This window comes from Meles meles, chromosome 20 (assembly GCF_922984935.1).
Source record: "Meles meles chromosome 20, mMelMel3.1 paternal haplotype, whole genome shotgun sequence".
Taxonomy (NCBI): domain Eukaryota; kingdom Metazoa; phylum Chordata; class Mammalia; order Carnivora; family Mustelidae; genus Meles; species Meles meles.
The window spans coordinates 29,654,536-29,679,405 of NC_060085.1; the positions used below are offsets into that span (position 1 = coordinate 29,654,536).

Below are 24,870 nucleotides of genomic sequence, written 5' to 3' on the forward strand. Positions count from 1 at the left end.
AAAAATACCTAAGTGTGGATTTGCGTAGAACCCCTCTGAAAAGACACATATGAAAGGCACAATATTTGTCTCCTGGAGGGGAGCTGAGGCATGAGGGACACAAGGGGAGGGAGGCTGACCTTCCATTGTACACTTTTTAACACTTTTTGACTTGTGTGACTATATTATCCAATTTAAATGATTTTTTTTATTCTAAGCATTGAAGAATATCTTAAAAGGGATATAGTCCCGTTCCCAAGGTAACAGAGGAATCCCTTCTTCATTTTCCCTGATAGATGGTCATCTGTGTCCAAACACTTTTCTGTGACAGTTTCAGCGCTGAGATGTTAAGTTTCTAAAATCATTCTGGCACTGAGCTTAAGTCCGTGTTCCTAGAATGCTGCCCACTACCATCCCACCTCCCAATCCCTAACCCCTCACCACCTTTGTGGGTGCTAGTTTTCTCTGCAAAACAAACTAAGCCCCTACCTGTCCCAGCCTTTTTAACATTTGCAGGCTTTGGTGGCTTTCTTTAGTCAGGGGTCACAAACAAAAGCTGGCAGGGCAGGTGAGTAATGTAAATGAATGAGGCAGGCCTAGCCAAGACAAAACAAGCAGTGCACCCCTCCACCTGAAGACAAGGACAGGATGGGGAGTAGGGAGCACCGTAGGCCCAGAGAAGGAGAGAGGCAGCCACTATTCTTTCCAAGGAAATACTGCCATAGAAGAAAGAGGGACAGATGTCACCATATCTTCCAAGGGAATTTGGAAACCAACAAATTTATTTTAAATATTTCAGGTTTTTAAAGCGCTGGCAACTACACAAATTTTGTAAAACATTGTACAGATCAAACAAAATATATGTGCAGTTAGATTGGCCTGTGGGTCACTGGTTTACACTGTATTCTGTCATCTCCCCTCCAGGTACCATGAGAATTTGTCTTTTTGTTGCATTACGGTTAAATTTGCTAGAAAGAAAAGAAAAATTCTCTCTTCAAAAACTTAAACAGTTATAGTTTGATTTGATTTGACAATTTACTAATCCATCTATTATTCCAAAAGTTTCTAGATAATTTATTTGCCAATAACTGTGCTTGCCTAAACATAACCACAGTGTGTATGTGTTTGTGTGTGTGTGTCTGTGTGCATGTGTTGTTTCTAAAAACCTCTGATATTTATTATTATTACAATGTCTTTGTGGCAGGAACTGCAAGATAACTCAGATGGACAATATTTCACAGTTGAATATATGTGTACATAGCCCATTAGACCACTGGGGTTTATTTGCAAAACATAGCTCTCATTTTCCAACAAGCTTTCAGTAGAAGAAAGTTTTATAGAAAAAAACACACAGACGCACACACACAAATTTCCTACCACTCTACCCTCTGAGAACCTAAAGAGACTATTAGGCTATAAAAAAGGAAATTGAGGGATAAATTTAACACTTAAAAGTGACTCTTTTAGCAGGAGGTTTGGGCACCCAGCCAGGTTAAGGAGAAGCAGCTTTATACACACATCTTAACAGCAGCCTAATCTCTGATCTTCACTACTCCTCACTTAAAGCCCAACACCTGCTGAGTCATCACAGCTGGTGTGTCTCTTCTAACTTGTCATCTGTTTGTTGTCACCCTGTGCATTCTGCAGTGCAGGACTCTGTGAAACCACTTTGTTGAAACAAACAGCAATTGGAAAAGGACCCTTCTGGTGGAATCATGACCTGCACTAATTGAGAACTTGTGGGGTCACTCGAATGAGGCAGATGCGGTGGGGGGAGGTCCCACTCTAAAGGCTGGATGCAGAAGGTGGCCAAAGGGAAGGGCAATTGCTACAGAAACACCACCATGCATCCTCCCCTGATAAACAGACGCAGTTTTTGCATCTCTACTTATGCTTTCAACTCTCCTTTGGGTAACCTAAAAACAGACTAGGACACTCAAGTTCTTGGGGTACACACAAGATACGATTACATGGATTAAGGTCTAACCTTAAAGTAAATACAACTGACAACACTTTCAGAGTCTCAAAACCAAGAACCACCATGATAAAATAATTTTTACAGCAATTTGGGAAAAGGAAACATTTAATTATAGATATTATTTATGTAAGTAAAGATAATCATTTTAAATTTCTAAATAAATAGGCGTGTCATTTAATATAAAGCTTCAGGAAAGGATTTCAAAACCTGTAGGATCCATCAGCATGGGCGAACAAGAGCTACACAGAGAATCTGCACTAGGAAAAAAGAACCTCAGGATTCCATCTCTATGGATTAATTGTTGGTTAATTTCCAAAGGAAAATGCTTTATTTGGCAGGTATTTTCTGTAGGAAGTGAATTTTTCACATGCTATGGCCATGCCAAACTTTGTTTTCAGTTGTTAAGACACCGGAGTATTCTTTAAATCTCTTCCACTCATTAATTCCAGGAGATTATTTGCACGCATTTCTCAGCATAGTCTGATATTTTAGACATCTTGAAAATGTTTTATCTATATACATTAAATGGGCATTTAAGATGTCACCACAAAATTCTATGTGCCTTCTTGCAATGCAGTGCTTAAGAGGGTCCCATGATCTAAACTGGCCTATTGGGGCGCCTGGGTGGCTCAGTGGATTGAGCCGCTGCCTTCAGCTCAGGTCATGATCTCAGGGTCCTGGGATCGAGCCCCGCATCGGGCTCTCTGCTCTGCGGAGAGCCTGCTTCCTCCTCTCTCTCTGCCTGCCTCTCTGCCTACTTGTGATCTCTCTCTCTGTCAAATAAATAAATAAAATCTTTAAAAATAAATAAATAAATAAATAAACTGGCCTATTGATGAATCTTTGAGAGCAGTAGAGGTTGGAGGGAGGGAGCTGGGTCCCCGTCCTGGTGGAATGTACTGCATGATCTTCTGGAAATCACAAAAGCACATCTTCCTATGCTTGCATTTCTGCATCTGTTACGGGGAGAAGAGACCTGGATTCTAATGTGTCTGCTGTGCAACTTACGAGAAAGGATGAGAAAACAATAAAGGACACGACAGAGGTAAGGTTACATACTGTTAATGTGGGAGGAAGATGAAAGAAAAATGAGGTGGTAATGCATAAAAACTTTGTAGTCTGTTACACAAAGCACATATTTAAAGAAAAAAAAAACAACAAATAATTAAAAGTAGTTCAAGCAGTTTGAAAGTATATTCTCTTAAAGAAATGTCATTGAGTAAAATACATTCCTAAGCCACCACTAACGTTCCTAACACCTCTCTGCGTCCATTTCTGCCACTCTCACTCTGCACCCCGACAGCAGCTTGACTGTTCCATCAAAGGCCCGAACAGCTCTAGAAAATCTTTCATTAAATAATGAGCACCTGCCAGGTACCAGCAACTCAGCTTGATCTTATGACTTAGGTAACTAATCTAAGTTCCCAAATTAGTGGGATTTTGATGTCTCCTGGAACCGCAAAGATAAAGCAGGAGCCAAGGTCCCTTTTCATCTCTGTGTAAGCCAATTATAGTTGACAAATACTAGCATCACAGAGTGTTTAACAAAGTGACTGGTGACAAACGTTCAGTTAAGTGACAAATGTACCAACCGGAAATGTTGACTTGGGTTTTAGGTCTCTGTAGGTCTCGAAGCATTCAGGCCAAGGACTGAAACTCCCACCTGAACAGCTATCTTCAGAGTGTGAGCATTTGAGGCCACTAGTGTGACAAAGACAAGAGTGTACACTTGGACCCGTCAAATAACGATCGGCGATCCATGCCCCACAGATGGTAGGCCAGTGCTGCAATCACCTGATTCCAAAGACAGCATACAGATTCACACAGATGTCAAATCTCGATGTCACTCTGCCGCCAGGGAGTTTACCGTGTGTCATATAAAGAAGTCAACACCTCAGTAAACATCTTTCTAGAAAACATCAATTCCTCCTTTTTTTAATATATTTTCTAATGAATTTTTTCCCTGCAACAATTTCTTCTCAGAGGTTACATATCCTGAAATAATTCTGCCTTTTGATAACTTCCTTTAAGGCTTTACATTTTATAAAATCTTTCTTTTCCAGTTCACTTAAGAATCTGTAATATTTGCCTTGAGGTTGACTTGGTTTCAATTTATTCGAACTGGAAGTCTTCCTCAGCTTTCTAGTTATCATCCACCCAGGTATAGTCTCATGGACTCAACAGCATATTCAAATAGGCAGAAAAGGAATAACGGGCTGCTTATGCAGCTTAATCTTCAGGGCTCCTGCTGCACGGGGCCCTGGGGTGCTGGGAGTTCCTGAGAGTCACTGGTCTAAGTGGGAGGAGACAACAAGAAGCATTCTTATTTAAAGATTTTCTGGGAGAAAGATCATGAAAGAAAAGGAACCAAATCATTGAACTGAAATGTTGAAATAAACTTACCTTTGTATCTAATTTGTATTCACAAATTTTTATTCTTTTTCTTTTTTCTTTTTTTATTGGGGGGCAGGGCAGAGGGAGAGAGAGAATCGTGGAGCCTGCTGTGGGGCTCGGTCCCACGACCCTGAGACCATGACCTGAGCTGAAATCCAGAATCAGACGCTTAGCTGACTGAGCCATCCAGGTGCCCCTATTCTTTTTCTTAAAGAGGACTGCCCTCACTCCAAATAGTATAAGCTTCTGACCTCACAAAACCTGAGACTGTCCTGATACAGAAGAAGGTGTGTCAAAGTACTTCTCTTTTTTTTTTTTAATTTTTAAAGATTTTATTTATTTATTTGACAGAGAGAAACACAGCGAGAGAGGGAACACAAGTAGGGGGAGTGGGAGAGGGAGAAGCAGACTTCTTATCGAGCAGGGAGCCTGATGTGGGGCTTGATCCCAGGACCCCAGGATCATGACCAAGCCGAAAGCAGATGCTCAATGACAGAGCCACTCTGGTGCCCCTCAAAGTACTTCTCTAACTGTATTCTCCTTTGCTCGAGTATTCAATCTGTGAGAAAACTCTGGGTCTTTAAAAATAAAATAAAGGCAAGGGGAATAGTGAGGAGTGATTTTATTTTTTTATTTTTTTGAGAAGTGATTTTAAATGTACACCTTTAAGACAGCTGATTTTCGTTGCTGTATTTTCCAACACCCGAGTATAAAGTAAAATAAAACCTATAGAACTTTTTGGCTTTTTGACACTTCTTCCCCATAATCTAAAACTTTTAAATGGATGAGACATCAGGATTCTGAGAAGAAGGACTATATAATTACTCTTCCCCACAACATCAGGCCTAAGTGGATTTTTTTAATGTTTAGACTAGTGAACATAAAAAAGCAAACATTTCTCACATGACTGATAAGTTTGCCTTTAACAAAACAACACTGACCAAAAATTATTAGGAACCAGATCAGCAGCCCCGCTGGACTCTGAAGCAATGTAATTAGGTAGTCCAACACTATATTTTGTCAGAAAACTCTGACAACCTAATAACCAGATTGTCATCAGATAGACATTGAAAAATGATACTGCATTTGTTCCAGCATTAAAAATACCACTGCTTCCTGGGGTTTTTTGTTCTGTACAAAAATTTTTAAAAAGCTATGAGGGATGCATCCTGTTAGTCTAGATGGTGTTTAAATGGATCTGCTCCGCTTGACGGATGGTGTAGGGTGGTGTTCTGTTTTGTTTTTTAAATAGATACATATATTTATTTAAAGTTTAAGAATGAATTACTCTAAGGATCACCTGCCTGGTTTGGATTATTAAAACATTATGTGTTAAAAGGAAAAATACAGAAGGGAATGCTAATAGCAATACTAACTGGCAATTAGTGAGCATTTAGGTTGTGCCAGGCACCGTGTTCACTTTTCTGTGTTCTTGGACTCCTCCCAGTAACCATCAGTGAGAGGTGGAGCTGGTACTTTCAGAGGAGGAAAGGCAACTTAATCAAGGCTCAGAAACCCACTTCCACACCCAAGGACACTAACCTCACGCTTTTACACACTGCAGTGTGCTGCTGAGGAGGGAGCGTTTAATTTGGTTTTGACAGGGGTGGGGGTAGGGGTATGGGGTGAGAGATGTTCTTTTCAAGAAAATCATTACATGGGGGCGCCTGGGTGGCTCAGTGGTTTAAGCCGCTGCCTTCGGCTCAGGTCATGATCTCAGGGTCCTGGGATCGAGCCCCGCATCGGGCTCTCTGCTTGGCAGGGAGCCTGCTTCCCTCTCACTCTCTCTGCCTGCCTCTCTGCCTACTTGTGATCTCTCTCTGTCAAATAAATAAATAAAATCTTTAAAAAAAAAAAAAAAGAAAGAAAAGAAAATCATTACATGGGGCGCCTGGGTGGCTCAGTAAGTTAAACGTCTGCCTGCAGCTCAGGTCATGATTCCAGGGTCCTGGTCTCCCTGTTCATCAGGGATCCTGCTTCTCCTCTTGGCCTCTGCCCCTCCCTCCTGCTCATGCTCTCTCTCTGTCTCAGATAAATAAATAAATAAGTAAATCAAAAAGAAGATCATTACATATTTGGCCTCCCAGAAGAGGGTAATCCAGCAGGCAGTCTAACCTGTGAGCCAAATCCTATGTATCATATGACAGTGGAAGAGAAAATGTTAGAGATTCTTCAAATAGAGATGCAATTAAATACAAAAGGATAGAAATATTAAGGTATAGCCTTAGGTTTAAAAGTACTTTAATTAGTCAATTATAAGAAGTTATCCACTAACCTGTACAAGAATAAACCTCAGGGAGTACATTTCTAAGATGACCTTTGAAACCCTAATACCCAAAAATTTTACAGTATTATCTATTAAGATATAAATGAGTTATTCCATGTAAAACACTATCAAATTTGCACATGCAAATTGTATAGCTGAACTAGCCATAATAATTAAATGACACCAATTTTTTTTTTTCCCAAAGCACATTAAAATACACCAGACTACTTGAATGGCCAGTCAACCAACCCAACATTCTAGTTGCAAGGCACTTTAAAGTTTCCAAAGTATTTTCCCACCCTGCAACTTTAATTGACACCCAGAAGCCTACATTATTTCTTAAAATTAACCACAAAAAAAAAACACTCCAAATTTACAAACATAATGTTGAGCAAAAGATCCCACACACAAATAAGGTTATTCTGTATGATTCCGTTTACATAGAAGTCAAAACCATGACAAAACCAGTTTGTGATGTTAGAGTCAAGATAATGGTGGCCTGGGCTAGGAGCAGAGTAGATGGCATGAGAGGGTCATGTTCTGTGTTCTATTCTGGATGCTGCTTCCTTGGGCACGAACGTTATGAAAATTCATCAGTGTGTACACTATAGATCTGCAAGTATACAAACCCTGTATGTTATACTTCTATAAAAAGTTGACATAAAACAATCAATCTCTTCCTTCAGTAGTTTGCCAGCTAAACCAAGACAAAAAAAATATACTGTGGGCAAGAAAGTGGACAGTCTGAAAACACACATAAGTTTGACTTTGCCAACTACAGAACTGCTGATAGTCTCATTAGAACCTCTTGGCATTCCTTTCCCTCACAGCTTCAAACAATTCATACAGCAATTCACTATATTAATTCCTGTAATGAAAGTGTGTGGGAGGGGGCAGGTGTTGTAGTCAATCATGATGGTGACCTACAATTTCCAGAAAATGTTTGCTGGGATTTAGGCCTCTGAGGCTTTAGCAAGTAGATGTAGAGCAATCCTGTGGTAAATTTTCATGTGACAGCTCATTAACAATACATTTAAGATGTAAACACTTGACACATTTTTAGAAACACCAGTGCTGATTAGGTTCATTTCACTTTACCGGAAGTCAAAGATAATATGTTAAATAGATTTTTCATTTTTACCTCCCCAACCATCAATAACATTAAAGAATAGGTTAACTCTAGCTTTGTTCCCTGCTTCCATAAATATGAAAACATCCAGAAAATGACAGTTCTTCAGTTTCTCTCATCCAATCAGTTTCCAGCATTTAGGGAGCAAAGATCTCAAGTGTGTTTTGCTTATCTACCATGATTAAATACCAAGGTTGAGTTTATGTAGCTGTCTGGATAAAACTCATGCTATTGCAAGAAATAACAGTTGATTTGGACACAAAAAGTATCATGCAACGTATTAGGGATTCATTTAACCGGTTTTTACTTAAAGCTAGGCCACAGGAACTATAGGGCAGGGAAGTTATCAGTGATGTTAACAGCTATATGCCCAGCCCCCAGCAGAGTTACAGAAAGCTGATTACTGAATGAGTCACTTCACTGATCCTCATGCCAAGTCAGGGACAGTGAATAATAGTTATCATTTTAGGCTTGAGTTTCTTTAAGTTACCAAGATAATATTTTTGCAAGATATATGCATTTCTTTCTCTTTGTTTTGTAAATAAAGTTTTATTGGAACACAGGAACATCCATTCACATGTAAAATATAAATATTTCAAGTAAATATAACTCTACCATTTTTTGAAAGTTGGGTTATTTTCCCTTGCTCATACTTAATTTACGAAAAATGAACACTACTAAGTTAAAATGATATTCTTAGCTTTACAAAACATCTATTGATGACAGAGTAGTCTAAATTGTGAAAGCAATTAATTGTTCCTTGTCAAGAGAAAGAACTGGGCTCCCAAAACTAGATTAAAAACCCAATGAAATAATGACTAACAATAGTAATAGTTATACTATTTACTATTTACTTTTTCTTTTCTATCTCTTGCTCATAAACCATTAGTAGACTCTAACAAGTAAATAGATACATACTACAGAAACACCAATATTTGTCTCTACCAAAAGGATAAATAATAACTTTGTGTAGTAACAGCCTCTCCAATGCATTTAGAATATGACGTTAAAGCAGACCTTTAGAGTAAGTGTTCCTTCTACTACCTCCAAGAAGTACCCCCCAAAAAACAAACACATTGTATGCCGGGGGGGGGGGGGGGAAATGATCCAAACCACAAGCTAGAAATAAGCCCAAGATGTCACCTGGCCTGTCATGTGCACATTATCAGCAAATTCATTTCACTCCACCAGCACAGGCTGCTCTGACTCCCCAGGGTCCCCTTTCTTGGCTCTGCCTCAAGACAGACGCACATGAAAGACCAAAAAACCCTGCCACATAGTCCAATACTAGCAAGCCCCTGAATTCTGACACATCAAGTCCACTGAAAACTTGCAGTAGCTTATTCTCTGTCCTAGCCTAATTACTATTTCAGAGAACAATCTCCCTTTCTTTAACCCACTGAGCCACCCAGGTGCCCAACAATCTCCCTTTTTTTTGGACAATTTTTCCCATCCCTTGTTTAAAATGGTTGAGGAGCAGATTCAGGTGCTATTTTTGGTACATGAAATAAGTATTCCATTTATTCTATTGCATTTCTGTTATTTGTATGATCAGGTGGTTGCTACTCTTCATTCTGGCTCCTCTAGATACCATGTCTACATACTCTAACCTGCATTGGTCCCTGCTTACATGAGCATTTAATGAAAAACCCCATGGCCACATACCTCATAGTTGCAGCAAATTGGACATTACAAAGGAAGAATCACTTTCTCTAAAGTGTAACCATTAACTAAAAGAAAAGCCTGATGTGACATGAGCTGTCTATGACACGAGACATCTGTAACACTGATAAATTACAACCCTAGAGGGTGAACTAGGTACCTAGGAAGTATAAGATCTCAGAGGCACGCTCTCGGCCCTGATCAATTAAATTCTCTTCCTATGAGACAAAACACACATATTCCACAGTTAAAGGCAGAGACTTTGAAATGCAAATACACCCAGGTAAATTGTTCTAAAACTTCATGACTCTTATATCTGTGAACCAATGTTCTAACATTAATACAATACTTTTTTAATCGACTCAACTTTGCTAACTGAAATTTTTGGAAAGACAATTTTAGGGGCCACCTGGGTGGCTCATCTGGGTAAGCATATGCCCTTGTCTCAGGTCATGATCCCAGGACCCTGGGATTGAGTCCTGTGTCAGGTTCCCTGCTCACCTACCCCACCCCTGTTTGTGCATTCTCTCTTGTTCAAATAAATCAATAAAATCTTTCTTTAAAAAAGATAATTTGGGGGCACCTGGGTGGCTCAGTGGGTTAAACCTCTGCCTTCGGCTCAGGGCATGATCTCAGGGTCCTGGGATCGAGCCCTACATCGGGCTCTCTGCTCAGCAGGAGCCTGCTTTCCCTTCCTCTCTCTCTGCCTGCTCCTCTGCCTATTGTGCTCTCTGTCTCTCTGTTAAATAAATAAATATATTTTTAAAAAAAAGATAATTTTATGTTGCCACTGTAAATATTCAGTATCATTAGTATACAGTCAATATCACTTGCCATATTTTAGAAATAGAAAAGTTTCCATCCAACATCATCTCATGTACTACCTGAAATACTGTAATAAATTATTGGTTTAAATTCACACTAAAGAGTACTAAATGAGTGATATCCAAATTCTCAACACTCCTGCAGCCTGTGCTCTGACTAAAGCAGGAAAGACCACCAACAAGAGATAGGAAGGGCACTGAGAACCGGAAGAAGCCATGTGTGAAGACTGCATGCTTGGGGTGTTGTGGGGTGCATGTCATAAGCTATAAGAAATGCGAGTACAAAGGAGCAGGCTGTCGCCCACCGCACAATTATTTGTGTCGGGGGGGGGGGGGGTGTCCCTGCATCTGTGTCATAGCGGAAGTCCACTGTACTGGTTGATATGAAGGTCTTTCTTCACTTCTATGCACCAGCTCTTTCACACATCTGAGCTCACAAATTACCCATCACAAAGAAATCGCATGCTGTTAATAGGTCTCTTCATTGTGGCTGGCAGTGCAGAACAAATGTCAGTCCCTGTGCTGAGACCAAATTCCTGGAATACTAACAGGGGTTCCCAATAGGAGGAGACACATTACCTAGAGGTCACCCCAATAACTCCTGGAGTGAGCTCCTGAATTCTGCTTGCTTCGTGCCATATTCACCAAAGTGCCGTATGTTCTAGCTCTCCGTGGCTACCTTCTCTCCAATCAGATTCTCAGTTCTCTGATCATCTTTCCATTGCTCTTAACACCTAGCTCTCAGCAAAACAGGTACCTAATTTATAGAAAAAGCAAGTGAGTGAATCTGAATGCATCAACTATAAATGAACAAACGAATGGATGAATGAATGAAAATTAATCAGCTTTGCCAAAAGGAGCACCTGAATGCGTAAAGCATGCCCCCAAATTATCCCAACCTGTCCAAAAATATCAAGGAACATAGCAGAAATCCCATCAGTATGCCTTTTGGAGAAATAAGTTCCTCTTCCTCTGCCCTAGCTGAACAAGAATCTGTGGTATTCTCTCTTCTCAGTGCCCCCTTCTTACAAGCTGTGCAATCTTGGTAAAGTTAGTTAACTTCTCTGAACTTCAGTTCCCTCATCTGTTAAATTCTGAAGAAAAACATCTGCCCCATGAGTCGTGATAAAAATTAAATCAGAGAATTAAAGAAAATTGATTACCGTATTGCCTAGAGTATATGGTAATCCAAAGATGCTGGCAACATTTTTGAACCAGATCACAATACTAAGATAAACTATCAATGGCATAACGGTTTCATGTCTTGTTACAGTGTAACACCCACATGCTTTCATTCACTGTCCTGATACCTCTCTGGTTTGCCAGTGTTGAAAACAAAACCACAGGCTTCAAATGGCATCACTTAGGTTAAGGCCCCAAGTCAGTAAACCATGACTTAATACCTAACCTAACTGCAGTTTCAACGTCCAGAGAACATAACCTTTACCCAGTCAATGTGGGAATTTCCTGGTCAGCACCAGAAAGGTTACTGACAGACCCCTTCTATTCCCCTTAGGAGGGCAACCTCACCTAAAACAATGAATTCTTTGCTAATGATTTCCTTACCCCTCTCCCCACCTCTCTACCTTCAAAATCCTTTCCTTCACTGTATGTAGCCCTTTGGAGATCCCCTCCACTTGATAGCTGGGAGGCTGCCCAATTCTTGAATGGTTTAATAAAGCCAATTAGATTTTTTTTTATTTACTTGGTTGAATTTTTGTTTTTTTTAACACTAGTATCAGAATATGATGTTTTTAATGCTCACAGAAAATGGAGCAGATTAGCAGGTCCCACTGGCATACGCAGGAACAGCATCATGTAGTCTTCATAAACGCACCTTACCAAATGTATCCTGGGTTGAGGATGGCCACAATTCACTCCCATTGTGAAGCCTCCTGCATATTTCACTTTTTTCTTGCTGTGAGTCCCCTATGCTTATAATACCCAGACAGCACCCCTCATTTCTAAATCAGAAGGATGAGCGCCTGCAGCTGCAGGAGGGGAAGTTTAGGATCTGATGCCTGTAATATTTTCCAGAGAGGGAACACTCTCCCAATGCCTCTACCCAGGAGATGGTAAACTACTCTGACATCTCAGCTGTTGCCCCTCCAAGCAGATTCACACAACTCTTGGCTAACACCCCCTTCGGACAGGCATCTAATCATGTTTACAGTTATTCATTATGACTGGCTATACACAGATAGTGCCTTCGGTGTCAAACCGAATGGCCCTGTAGACCCCTAGCCCAAGAGAGCTGTAAGATACAGACATACATTAAATAAGACACAGGCAAAAACATAGCATCCACTTCTGTGCAAGGGAAAGAGAGTGAAGCCGACCTGCTTGTCTCCTCCAGAGCTCTAGTGTGGGGAGGCCCACGGCAAGAAGAGCGGGATCAAAAAAATCTGAGTTGCTTTGGGACCAGAAAGCTTGCCAGAAAGCTTCTGTGGGTGTCTGCAAGCAAATATGCCAGCAAGAAAAAAGATGAACTGTTTTGCAGGAGAATCATCTTGAACCAGAAGGACGAATGTGCACGGTAAGTGCCCGGGTGTGTTCCTGAACCTCTGAGCTAGTGCACATCTAGTGTCATTTCCACGCAGCTCTCCACGGAAGAACTGCTCCAAGAACACGAGGTGGAGAAGTGCCTTTCGCCATCTGCAATAATCTAAACAGGGAGTCATAGCGGGGGAGGGCAGAGATAATGACATGAAGAGACAGCCTCCAGTCCTCAGGATCCACCGTAATGAACACTCTGTATTTAAACAAGGCAAACTTGCATTTCCTCAAAAGGCATTTAGACACAGTCACATAACTGGGAGTGAGTCTAAAAACTCTAGAGAGAGCGGCACATTTCCCTACTGACACAGCTGTATTGAAAAATCAACCCATGGCTCTAAGGGAAATGAAAAAACACAACTGGTGATTTCTAGCAAGGCATCCAATCTTCATTTTTGTGATCCCTCAATTCTCAGTTCAAGTATAAACAGACATTTTTCCCCCCCGAAGAAGGAAAGGGATTAAGTAGGCAGGACGCTTTCTGAGTTCTGTGTAGCATATGTTCATAAGCTTTTCCTTTTGTAGCAGTTATGGATTCATTCTGGAGTAGGGTTAAGCTGGAGCAAAGCAATTTGGCATGCTTGCATTTGCTTTATCGTGAGAAGCAAGTGCCTTCTGCAGGGGCCACCCTGACCTGAGCTGCAAAGAAGCCTCCTGGAACCCTGAGGGGGATGCTGATTATTTTCCTTACAGGGATGCTCAAGCTGAGCCTCCTCCCTGCAAACAGAAAATGAGCTTCATGCAAATCACCCTCTGGAAAGTGGTGGCCTGGGGGACAAGAGTGATCATTATCACAGAAACTTAATTTCTGACCAACTTCAACAATCACCCCTCAGTATCTGCACAGCCACACAACCTCGGGGTCAGCATTCCAATCCATCCCAGCCTAAGGAGCACATTCAGGGACAGATGTGATTTCCCAGTCTGTACACCAGCTTCTATAGACTACATCGCCATGGCAGAATCCAGGGCCGCGCTTAATGAGGGCATAGTAGAAGAATTTGTAATGTTTACCATGCAAATTTAAGAAGCAATACTTTTTTTTTTTTTAGGGGAAAAAGCAGTACACACCATTTTTTTAAAAGCATATCTACAAAGAAATGGACTGGAAAGAAAGACCTCGAAATGCCATAGGTGGTCGTCTCTGGGCAGTAGGATCTCCAACAATCTCTACTTTCTTCTCTTTTAGGGATCCATTTCCCAAATAAACTAAAATGCAAATGTATTCTTTTTGCAATGTGAATAAAGTGATTATAAAGTAGTTTAAAGGTACAGACTGGCATTTACAAAAAAGTTTTTCATCTGCAAAACAGAGAAGCTAATCCATTCAAAGTAATATAATTGACCTGCACCATTAAAAAAGAACTACCAGGGGCGCCTGGGTGGCTCAGTGGGTTAAGCCTCTGCCTTCGGCTCAGGTCATGATCTCAGGGTCCTGGGATCGAGCCCCGCATCAGGCTCTCTGCTCAGCGGGGAGCCTGCTCCCCGCTTCTCTCTGCCTGCCTCTCTGCCTACTTGTGATTTCTCTATCAAATAAAAATAAAATCTTAAAAAAAAAAAAAAGAACTACCAGATCTCATGGTCCACTCTGCTGTTCTTACCATCAGTAACCGCTTGGTAAGCACCTGCTATGTGCCCTGCCCAGCAAAAGGCATCAGTACTCAACTAAGTAACTCAGGTAATAACTAAATTATTTATATCATGGATCCCTCCCAGGGTTGTTTAAATTGGAAAACCTGAAAAACAGCATTTAACAAGGGGATTAACCCATCCACCTGCCCTATACTGCACCTTGTCAGAGAATCTCTCCCAGTCATGGGATTAAGTAGAAATAAGTAGGCCTTGGGCCCAGACCAAAGCTGACTCCAGCAAGTGCGAGCACCTGACCTAGCTCAAGCTCCTCAGATACTTGTTCCCAGGGAAGAGGAGCTGGAGTGATTCCTATCAGTCTCTGTCCACCCCTTAAAAGGGATGAGGCAGCAGTGGGGATAGTCGAGGTGGACCGGCTACACAGAGCAGAGCAGCAAGTATGCAGGGAGAAGTGGTGGGAGAGGATGTGCAGCCTGAGTCAGTCTGTGCTTTAGGATGGAGCCCCTGAGAGTCAGGGTGGTTTATCCATTTACCGCTCCTGTGCCAGGGGGTTAACCACCTCCTGGTCCAATGTCTCAGAAGCCTCTCAGTCCAACCTGCCCTCAAATCATAAGCGAGCTGGTTGTCTTAGAGCAAATGCCATCTTTTGTTGTTTTTGTCTCTGTTTTTGGTTTGTTTCTTAAAAACAAATGATTCTGAACCAAGAGTTAGTTAGAAGGGTGAAAAACTATGAACCCTCTTTCCCCTGTCTGCATGGCTGATTCCCCCCACCGTCCTTCCTTCAGATCTCAGCTAAAATGTCATAAACTCAAGCCCGTGCAGACTACCACATATGAAGAGGTCTGCTCTGTTTTGCCTTCTGTTGCAATAAGACTTAACTTTTAATTACATATGTATTGTTTGTTAAATAGTTGTGACCTATCTCCTTCCCTAAATGTAAAATCATCAAGAGTTTCTTGACCTCCTGGCACATTTCAGGAGGTCAGTGGTGTTGAAAGCATTAAGTTAGTCAAGTAAATTAATACATATTCATTCATTCAATATACAAATAATCACTGAGCAGTTAACGTTTGCAAAACTTGGTCCTTTCTCCATAAAGAACTAATGATTCAAAGAAGGAGATTAGGTATATATGCAAAAACAAGAAATATCCACACAGCAGACACCACTAAGGGCCTATCCAACAGCCATCCATCCCTTCTTGTGCCTTGAAAGTAAAACCTCAGTTTTATTGGACTGTCCTCCCCCACAAAGCCACGTATCAGGGAAGGTGAGATTAACCCAGCTCAGGGGTAAGTCCTGATTAGTTTAAAACAGAGAACGGGTTACAACTGCTCAGATACCATCTATTTGGCCCCTAAGGCAGCTGGGCAAGGGTCAAGAACAGGGTCAAGACTGTGAGAGCCTCAGTCACACCCCCAACACACACACACACACACACACACACACACACACGCACACACACACATGCACACACACACCAGACACCTCCAGATGTAAGCAGCCCCTCTAGTTACCAAACATGCTGACCAAATGTTATCATGTTCTACATATACCCTGACAAGAAGGAATTTACATTGGAAAGCACCAACCTAAGCCAACCAAGGTAATCCCATCCCCTGTGCCAGTGTCTGATTTAGAAAGGAGTATATGGCTGCAATCAGCCAAATGTAACCTCACAAGAAGCCTACTAGAGGAGTTACAGGAAAAGTCTCTTGTTTTTAAAAAGGGATAAAAAGAATAAATAGTCTCTAATGCCAATGGATGCTACCACATGTCCAGGTGACTCCCCAGAATGAATAAGCCATTTTAGAATCCCTAAGGCAGCCAGTCTGAAAATGGCAGAGGAAAAAAGCAAGAAATGAAGACTTTAATGACAGTGTTGAGCCACCATATTAACATAACCCGGAGCTGCCCCCTTGGGATATCTTGTTCCTTAAGATAATTCATTTTCCTTATTCTGATAGCTTTTATTCTGTGTTCAAATATAAGCTGGTAGAAAAATTCACAAAATAATTGACAATACTTAGCAATCTGTCAACCCCTTAGAGCTCAAAATCCTCTCCCTGCTGCACAGTGACAACCATCAAAGGCACCCTGGTGGGTCCCCAGTTGCTTGGCACCAGGGAAAAGTGGATTAAGCTTGGATTCCAGACATTCAAAGCCCAGGTTCTATAATGCCTTCCCATCAATCATGACATCCATGGGGCTCAGCAGGTAGACATGGAGAGGGTAGGAAGCTTTTTTTTTTTTTAATTCCCTTATTGTTCGAACTATTTTGAGTTGACTTTCTAATTATTTGCAGCCAAAAGCATCTTCACTGATAAATCTATCTTCACATAATTAGCAACAAATTTATGTGACCTCCTTTGAGCATAAGACTCAGGAGAAAATGGTGCAGAGATTCATGGTTCTGCCCACATTCCTCCAAATCTACAGATGATGGGTCTTCAGTGAATTTCTCCCTAAAAGGAAGACAACTGAAATGCCAGGAAAAAGAACTAGCCATGTGATCATCTGACACTGTCTCCATCGTGACAGTCCTAAAGCACAGCACAAATGCTCATGCGTCTCCTGTCTCAGTGTTGGGCAGCATATTTTAACGATACCAAGTTGTGCATTTTGTTATCCCTCCTATACATTCCCCTCTTATCTTAAGAACTTCTACAGAGATTGCATTCCCTTTGTCCAAATGTAGAAAGTACTGGAAGGCAATCTCTAACACCGCCCCCCCCCCCCACACACACACATAAAATCTGGCCCCTACTAAGGGTTTTTATTTCATGGAAGGGAATGTGCTAGACACCAGCAAAAAGGACAGAGATAAAACCAAGTTTGGACTGTGTTGTTTAAAACCATTCTGCTGCCCTTATTCTTGTTTAGGTGGAATACTACCAGGGAGAAACTAGAGGTTTTCTAGTTTCTTAAGGTAGTGGAGGCTAGAACCCTATTCCCAGGCAGAGCTCTAGGGAGGTCATAGGACTTTTGATGGGGATGATGAGGAGATTCTGGGAACATAAATACTAAATCCCTGAAATGAAAAAGAGCCCAACTTCCTTTGGAGAGAAGTAGAGGGCCACCCAACACTGCACGGGTAAGGAACCTCTTAGGGTGACCAGCATGGACTAAGGAACAGAGGTCCTTTTCTTGAATGTTCTGTGTGTGGGGACCAAGGGCAGGCAGCCCCAAGATGGACCATTTTAACATGATAATTATTTTCAGTTAAAAAGCAATCAAAACCCAGAAGGTTTGAGAAAAGCTCTTTACCTGGTAGACAGGGAGGAACCTAACAAGGCCTGTATCTGTATATGCAAAGTCCTCTCTTTGACCCACTCTTTCTGGGAGGTCCAGCAAACATTTGGTTACCGAATATTTACTCTTTTTCATCTCCCTGTGAATTATAATTCCTCCGCTTTAAACTCCCAAGCCCTACCCTCTTCTCCTTAATTCATATAACCTCATCTGGCCTGACTATCTTCGGAGTTTCAACGCGTACATGGATTCTCCACGTGTATTAAATCAAATGTGCTTCTCTGCTGTTAATCTGTCTCACATCAATTTGATTCTTAGTCCGGCTAGAAGGTCCTTGGAAGAGACAGGAAATTCTTGCTACTCACACGGCCTACGGCAGCCATGCTGCATCAGTGACACTCCGAGCACCACAAAGATGAAACTTCACAACATTATGAGAAAAAAAAAAAAATTAATAATAATAACGAAGTAGGAAGGTCTGCATGACTAAAATTCAGGTTTGCAACGTTCAAAGCAATTTTTTAAAATTAAACCTTTAAATCAGAATGCAAACTCAGGGGGCGCCTGGGTGGCTCAGTGGGTTAAGCCTCTGCCTTCGGCTCAGGTCATGATCCCAGGGTTCTGGGATCAAGCCCCGCATCGGGCTTTCTGTTCAGCAGGGAGCCTGCTTTCTCCTCTCTCTCTGCCTGCCTCTCTGCCTACTTGTGATCTCTGTCTGTCAAATAAATAAATAAAAATCTTAAAAAAAAAAAGAATGCAAACTCAGTTTGTATCTTTAATTGGCTTGACATGTCATTAACTCCCTAAGGACACATTATCAAGTCAAACTCCCACTAGTTATTCAATATATTCCTGCAAGTCCTGTTACCTTAAAAAAAGAAAAATTAACTGTAAGATAGATAGTTCCATGGTGGGTGAACATCACTGAATATTTTCAAAAACATTCAACTAAAAGCCATTAACAGAACACTTTTATTTTAATTCTCGCTAGATAGTGCCACACCTATTCATGGGAAAAGGACTCTATTTCCCTTAATAGTTGGGAATTAGTGAAGACCGAATATAAGGAAAACAAGTGCCCTATATGCACGGCACTTTAAAGAGTTGAGATTCCCAAGCAATACAAGAGCATTTTCAAGTCACACATGGGATATGAAGTGAAAATATTCTTGGAGGAAATCTTCTCTAATAATACTTACCTACTTCAGAGGGTGCTGGGAAGCTCTATTAACACCAACAGAATACTTTTAGATCTTCAAATAAAAGGACTATAGAAATGCAAAGTATTATTATTATAGTTCTGAAATAATTTCACACCTAGGGATGAGAAAACCCCAGGCCAAATTTTACTGCTTCTCTCCTGCCTGATAAACAAGAAATGCCACAAGCATGGAAGGAAGGGGGTGGAAATCAAACAGAACAAAGACATCAAAGTTTATCCTTTACTTGAGCTTTGTATTCCCCCTAGATGTCATTTTAGGGGACTCAGGAAAAAGAAAAAACAAGTCCCTTTAAGGTCAGGGTTAAGCAGAGAGACAATGTTCTTATTGCCTTTTTTTTTTTTTTTTTAACCGGATAAAGTAACAACCAACTGAGGTGAAAAAATACCCTTGTCCAAGTCTACAGGGCACAGTTCCTCTGCGCACCCACCAAACTTAAAAATGGCCAGATAAATTACTACCTGAATCACCCACCAGTGTGATCTCACCCAGGAGGTCAAAAAGCAACTGCTTTAATAGACACCAGGATTTCTACTTAGTGACAGAGCACAAGACTGTCCTGTTGCTGCTGACGGAGGTGGTGGTGATGCGGTTGATGATGATGACGGTGAGAATGGTGATTACAGGTAATGACAGGATATAGAACAGAAGGTCTCAGGCCCTGCCGATCAATGGAATCACCTGTGGAGCTTTTTACATTGGTCCCCATCTCAGATCTACTGATTCTGAAGCTGAAAGATAGACCTAAAGTGTTGCTTTGCTTTAACAGAGCCACTAGGATAACAACTGAAGTGACAGTGCTTGCAAACAACGTCATGATTAAGAATGCAGACTTTGTAGAGAGACTGGCTGGTGCTTACTAGCTGTGTGACTCTGGGCAAAATACTTCAGCCTCAAGCCTCAATTTACACATCTATAAAATGGAAATGCTATTACTGCTTACACCTCATAAGGTAGATGCCTAGGAAAGAAAGCAAATTTTGAAAGCGTATGTTAATTCCAAGGAAGACCAAGAGTTCAACATTAAAGAACACATTACCAATCAGACCAACACGATAATGTAAGTATTTAATATTGATTTAAGCAAAACTTGTGATATAATTATGTTAGGGGGCTGTGGGGACCAGAAACAATAAGAGTGGGGACTGTCAAAGAACTATTGTTAAAATCAATACAGCAGGGGGGAAAAAAAAAAACAGCATAAGCACATTTTTGGCAACAGATAAACACCGGAAGTATCAGAGTTGAAATTGCCAATTGTGGGGTGTGGGCTGGAAGGATGGAAGAAATGCAGGAGCAGGGGGTAGGTGTTGCAGTTTTTCAATGTTTGCTTTTTAGTGCTGTTCTATTCAAACAAGGTAGATAGGTTGCTTTGATAAAAATAAAGGTGAATTTTAAAAGATAATTCATAACATGTATAATATTGGATATCTTTATATACTAGATATACTTTATATATTTCATATAAGGTTTTTCAATTCACCAAAACTTGCATTTAAAAAAATTCATTGATAGAATCCTTCCAACTGTACCACCAAAATGTCCAGGTGCTGAAAGTTTACAATAACCATTTACTATGTCTCCGGCACCCGCGGCCCTCCTTAGAGGGATACAGCCACTGCCAACCACAGTGCTGCACGGATGGTAGGGAATAATATTCCAAACTCACATTCTCGGCTTTTCACCTGGTGCCGGAGAGCAAGGTAGACCAAGGAATGATGACAAGAGAGGGTAGCCTCCGGGGATCAGAGGAGCAAGGAACCAGAAGCACAAAAGGAATGTCCAGCACAAGCACCAGGTAGAGTTTTATTTTTGTTTTTTAAATTTATGTCCCTTTTCTACTCGGCCTTATATTAAAAAAAAAAAAATCCCTTGATTTTTCAATCTGTTTAACATAAATGGCATCATCGTCATCAGCATCACCATCATTCACTGATGCTATGCCAGCACCTGACAACTGGCTGAGCGCTCTCACACACATTACCTTTATGTCAACCTCAGAACACCTCGATGCAGAAGACTGGGCAAAGGTTATCCTGATTTTACAGCTGAGACCTTAAGAAAAGTTGGGTATTTTGCCCAGGATCATAAAGCTACCAACAGCAGCGCCCAAACTAGAAAGCATGTTTCCTAACATGTCAGGTAAGTCTCTTTCCACCATACAAGGCATTCATGCTACTTATTCACAGTAGGAGTGCAAAATTGAGGTTCCTGTGAAAAAATCATTAACCAACTTTGTTCTAGGCACTGCACAGAACACAGAAGTAGTCAACAAACAAGACACAAGGGGAAACAGAGTGCACTTGCCCATTCCATTCTCGAGAAACCACAAGGAATGCCAGAGACCAAAATAATTGAGTTTTCAATCACACTGTACACGTCGTTGAAAAGAAGGTGTTCAGTAGGGCAAGGCCAGTGTTCAAAAGAAGAATAAAGATTCAGGGAAAAGCAGAAAAGTACGTAATAAGTTTTGTTTGGGGAGGCTGGAGTAGGGGGAAGGAAATCACAGTCCCTTCACAACCCTCAGCCCAGGGCTCCAGAAACTGGAGCGAAGACCTCTCTGCTTCTCTTGCCATTTCCAGCTCTCCCCCAACATATACACACACATCCTTTGAGAACTTAGAGAAGCAGCCAGAAGCGACTTCTCTCTACCAAACAAAGGAGTCATGGAAAGTCCAGCAAAATGGCCCACTTTTAAAATATTAATTGAGAACTCTGCACCTTTTATAACCCACGGCAAAACGTTCAGATACTTACACATGATGGAAGGAAGTAATGAATGATATTTTAATTGTAAACCTCCAAACATGGCCCATTTATTATCTAGCTCCCTAATGTGTCAACTATTACTTTGGCTTCTGTGCTTCTAAGACTGAAGCCAGTTGGCTAATTTGAGGAGAATTATTGGAAGAAGACTAGGGGCTTGGGGAATCATGGAAAATAAACCTAATTTTCCACTGGAAAATAAGGCTTAGCAGCCATCATTTGCCAAGACAGACATGGAGACTAAAGAATGGGAACTGCTAAGGTAGTCCCACAGCAGGTATGTTCAGAGCAGAATGCCCACTGGGAGAAAGGAGAATCCTCTAGCTCAAAACTGAAACTGCATACGAACACCCACTTAATCAAGCTAGTGACCATGTACCCAGCCCTAGGCCGAGTATAGGCCCCTGGGTATGGCCTCTGGTTACAGTTCCACTCATCTAACCACCGGAAAAGGAAATCAAAGCGCTGTTAGGAAGGGAAAACAGATACAAGACAGGGAAAGAAAGGGAAGGGGGGACAAGTCCTTCTACACTTGCCAAGACTTTCTTCAAAAATTCCTTAAGAACCTAACTAACTAGCAATTAGATCATTGATTTCTGAAGACTCTATTAACTAATAATTGTCTACACACAGCCAAAGAAAGCGTTTACCCTGATGCCTACAAACTTCACCTTGACAACTTCTTACTTCCAGAGGCCTCACTTCTCACTTTATCTGAAAGCTATCTTTTCCTCTGATTCCTAAAGACAAAGCAGAATCTGTCCTTCTTTAGTACTGACATGCTCATTTTGGAAACATTATCCTGAAGCTTCCAAAGAGCACAGACTTCTCCAAATGTCTAATGAATCAATTCAGAAGGATGCTGATTTGATGATAATGATGATGACAGTAATATTAACAAGAGCACCAGCAACTAACACATACTGAGCATTTGTCGTGGGCCAGGACCTGTTCCAAGCCTTTAATACCTAATAATTCATTTAACCTTCACAACAACCTTATGAGGAAAACAATATTATTACTTCCATTTCATGAACTAGGAAATTGAGACACGGGGGGAAATAAGGTGCCCATGGTCCAACAGTTAATAAAAGTCAACCCAGGACTGAATCCATGTCTGACTCCAAAATACCAATTTAACAAAGGATTTTCATTGAGAGCAGAGGAAAAGGTCTGTGCTGCGTGAAAACATTCTCCAATGAGAAATGGGAGCATCATAATGGTACCTAAAGACCACAAGGTTCTGAAGCTTGCCACATCATCACCAGCCCCAATAATTTATGAGAATTTATTTCTAAGATGCCATAAAGTACCGTTTTATTCCAAGATGTGGCTCAGTGGTCCTGAGGTGTGTAAGTTATATGCCTGAAAACCATTACAGAAAAATTCCATGCCAACCAGCCTCAATGCACCAGAGTTTAGTCATTCCAAAGCAGAGCCTCCAAATGGTGCTTTTATAGCTCATGTTTTAATCATTCAAAAGAGGTTTTCTCCAATTTCCCTGCAAAAATCTTTTCCCCCTCAAAACAAACATTAAAAATTCAGCCCCAGAAGTAGATTTGTCATAAAGTTAGGAATAACTTAAAATATAAGGTAAATCAAAATGGCTTTTCGACTTTAACTTAAGTGGTCACGGTCATGATTGCTGTAATAAAAACGACAGGGAAAAAAACCTAAAATTGTCAAAAACATAATTGATGATGAAAACAAATGTTAAATTATGGCATATTTCACCCTGGCCACCAAAGACTCTTGATGAAACTGCAGCCCTGTAATTCCCCAGAATGAATTCTTTAAATTAAAATACTTCATGCAGAACAGAAATTAAACAATGAATCAAAGAACAATGCTGTACAGCGGTATGCTTATAAATATACCTAGCAAAGAGGAAACAATTACATTTTTCCATGTAAAAACCAACACAATTGTAATGTTTCACAGAAAGCAGATGCGTACTTTTCCCATTGCTTGGAACTTGAAGTTCATTTCCTGTAACTCACTTAGGGTCCACAGAGACTGGGCAGAATGAAATTAGCTACACCAAACTGGCTGGGTTTCTCCTTTCTACAAAACTAGCTTCTCCACGCAACTGCACAACTGACTTCCATGATAAATTTCATCCAACCCAATTCAAATGCCACTCTGCATTTTAGTTTAAATGCTTCATTTGGCCAGCTGGTTTTATTTAACCATCGACTAGAAGTGGTACGAGTGCATTCTTTTTCCAGCTAGCATTAATCTTAGTAAACTGAGCTCCATTGGAATGTCTTAACTGCTGAGAAGAAAGCAAAAGTCAGCAAGCATACAATTGCATTTGGCTACCCTCAGCACATCATTTTATTTCCTCCTGCTCTCTGCTAACTATTGCTCAGCACTTTTGCCTAAGACGGGGGACAAGCAGGTGGTTAAGGAAGTTGTCCTGTCAGCTGTATCTTTAATCTGAGTGTTTAAATCTCTGAATAAAAGAAAAATCAATGTTGTAAAGGCAATGTTTGTCAAGGCCATGTAATAAATACACTTACCTTTACAGACTGTTCTCAATGGATTTTCCTTCTTCGCTGAACTTCAAAGCTACAAAGAGAAAAAAACAAAAGTAGGGCATTATCTGTGAGTAAAACACCAAACGTTTCTTCTCCCTGTCTCTAAGGAAAATTTCCATATGCCATTGTCTGTGGCACAGGCCCAGTAACTGGATCCTCCTACATCCCTGACAAAAGGCCAAAAAAAAGACTGTCATCAAGTGAAGACAGCACACACATCAAGCCAGAATTCAGTCAGACACACGGGTCAGATGGACAGTGAAATTTTTGGGGGGTACGAGCGCCTCAACAGCATGAGAATGGCCAATAAAGCGCAGAGACACAATTCTGGTAAATGCTGCACAGCACGCTCACTCTGACCAAGCATTTTATGTTCTTACTTCTTTCTGCACACTCTATTTCCTTTTTTATTTCCTTTTTTTTCTCTGAAAAAGTTTTACATGGGAGAGCCCATTCCAGTTCTACGAGGCACATGGTCCTTGCAAGGAAACAGTATTTATGTCATACTAATATTTCAAGGGGCTGATATAACATCAGTACATCATTACTCATATGGTGACATCATAAGGTCAAAACTACTTCGGATATTCCTCTTTCTGTCACTCTTGGCTAGGTCCTAAAATCTCATAATAGTGCAGTAGCTGGGAATGGCCAACTAATCCATGGTTTTCCCATGGTTCTTTTTCTTTTCCTTCCATATTCTAAGTACCCACT

At 40.9% G+C, this 24,870-nt stretch overlaps 1 protein-coding gene across 5 annotated transcripts in view; it reads right to left on the reverse strand.

The window, feature by feature from the left end:
* FHIT (fragile histidine triad diadenosine triphosphatase) overlaps positions 1-24,870 on the reverse strand; it is a 1,485,305-nt gene that overhangs the window by 1,413,300 nt on the left and 47,135 nt on the right. For 3 of the 5 annotated variants that reach the window (XM_045989789.1, XM_045989788.1, XM_045989791.1), the window contains one exon: positions 24,139-24,187. The gene's annotated coding sequence lies outside the window, so the exon portion shown is untranslated. Of the gene's footprint in view, positions 1-24,138; positions 24,188-24,870 lie in introns of those variants that run through there. The other 2 variants (XM_045989790.1, XM_045989794.1) reach the window with 2 other exon arrangements.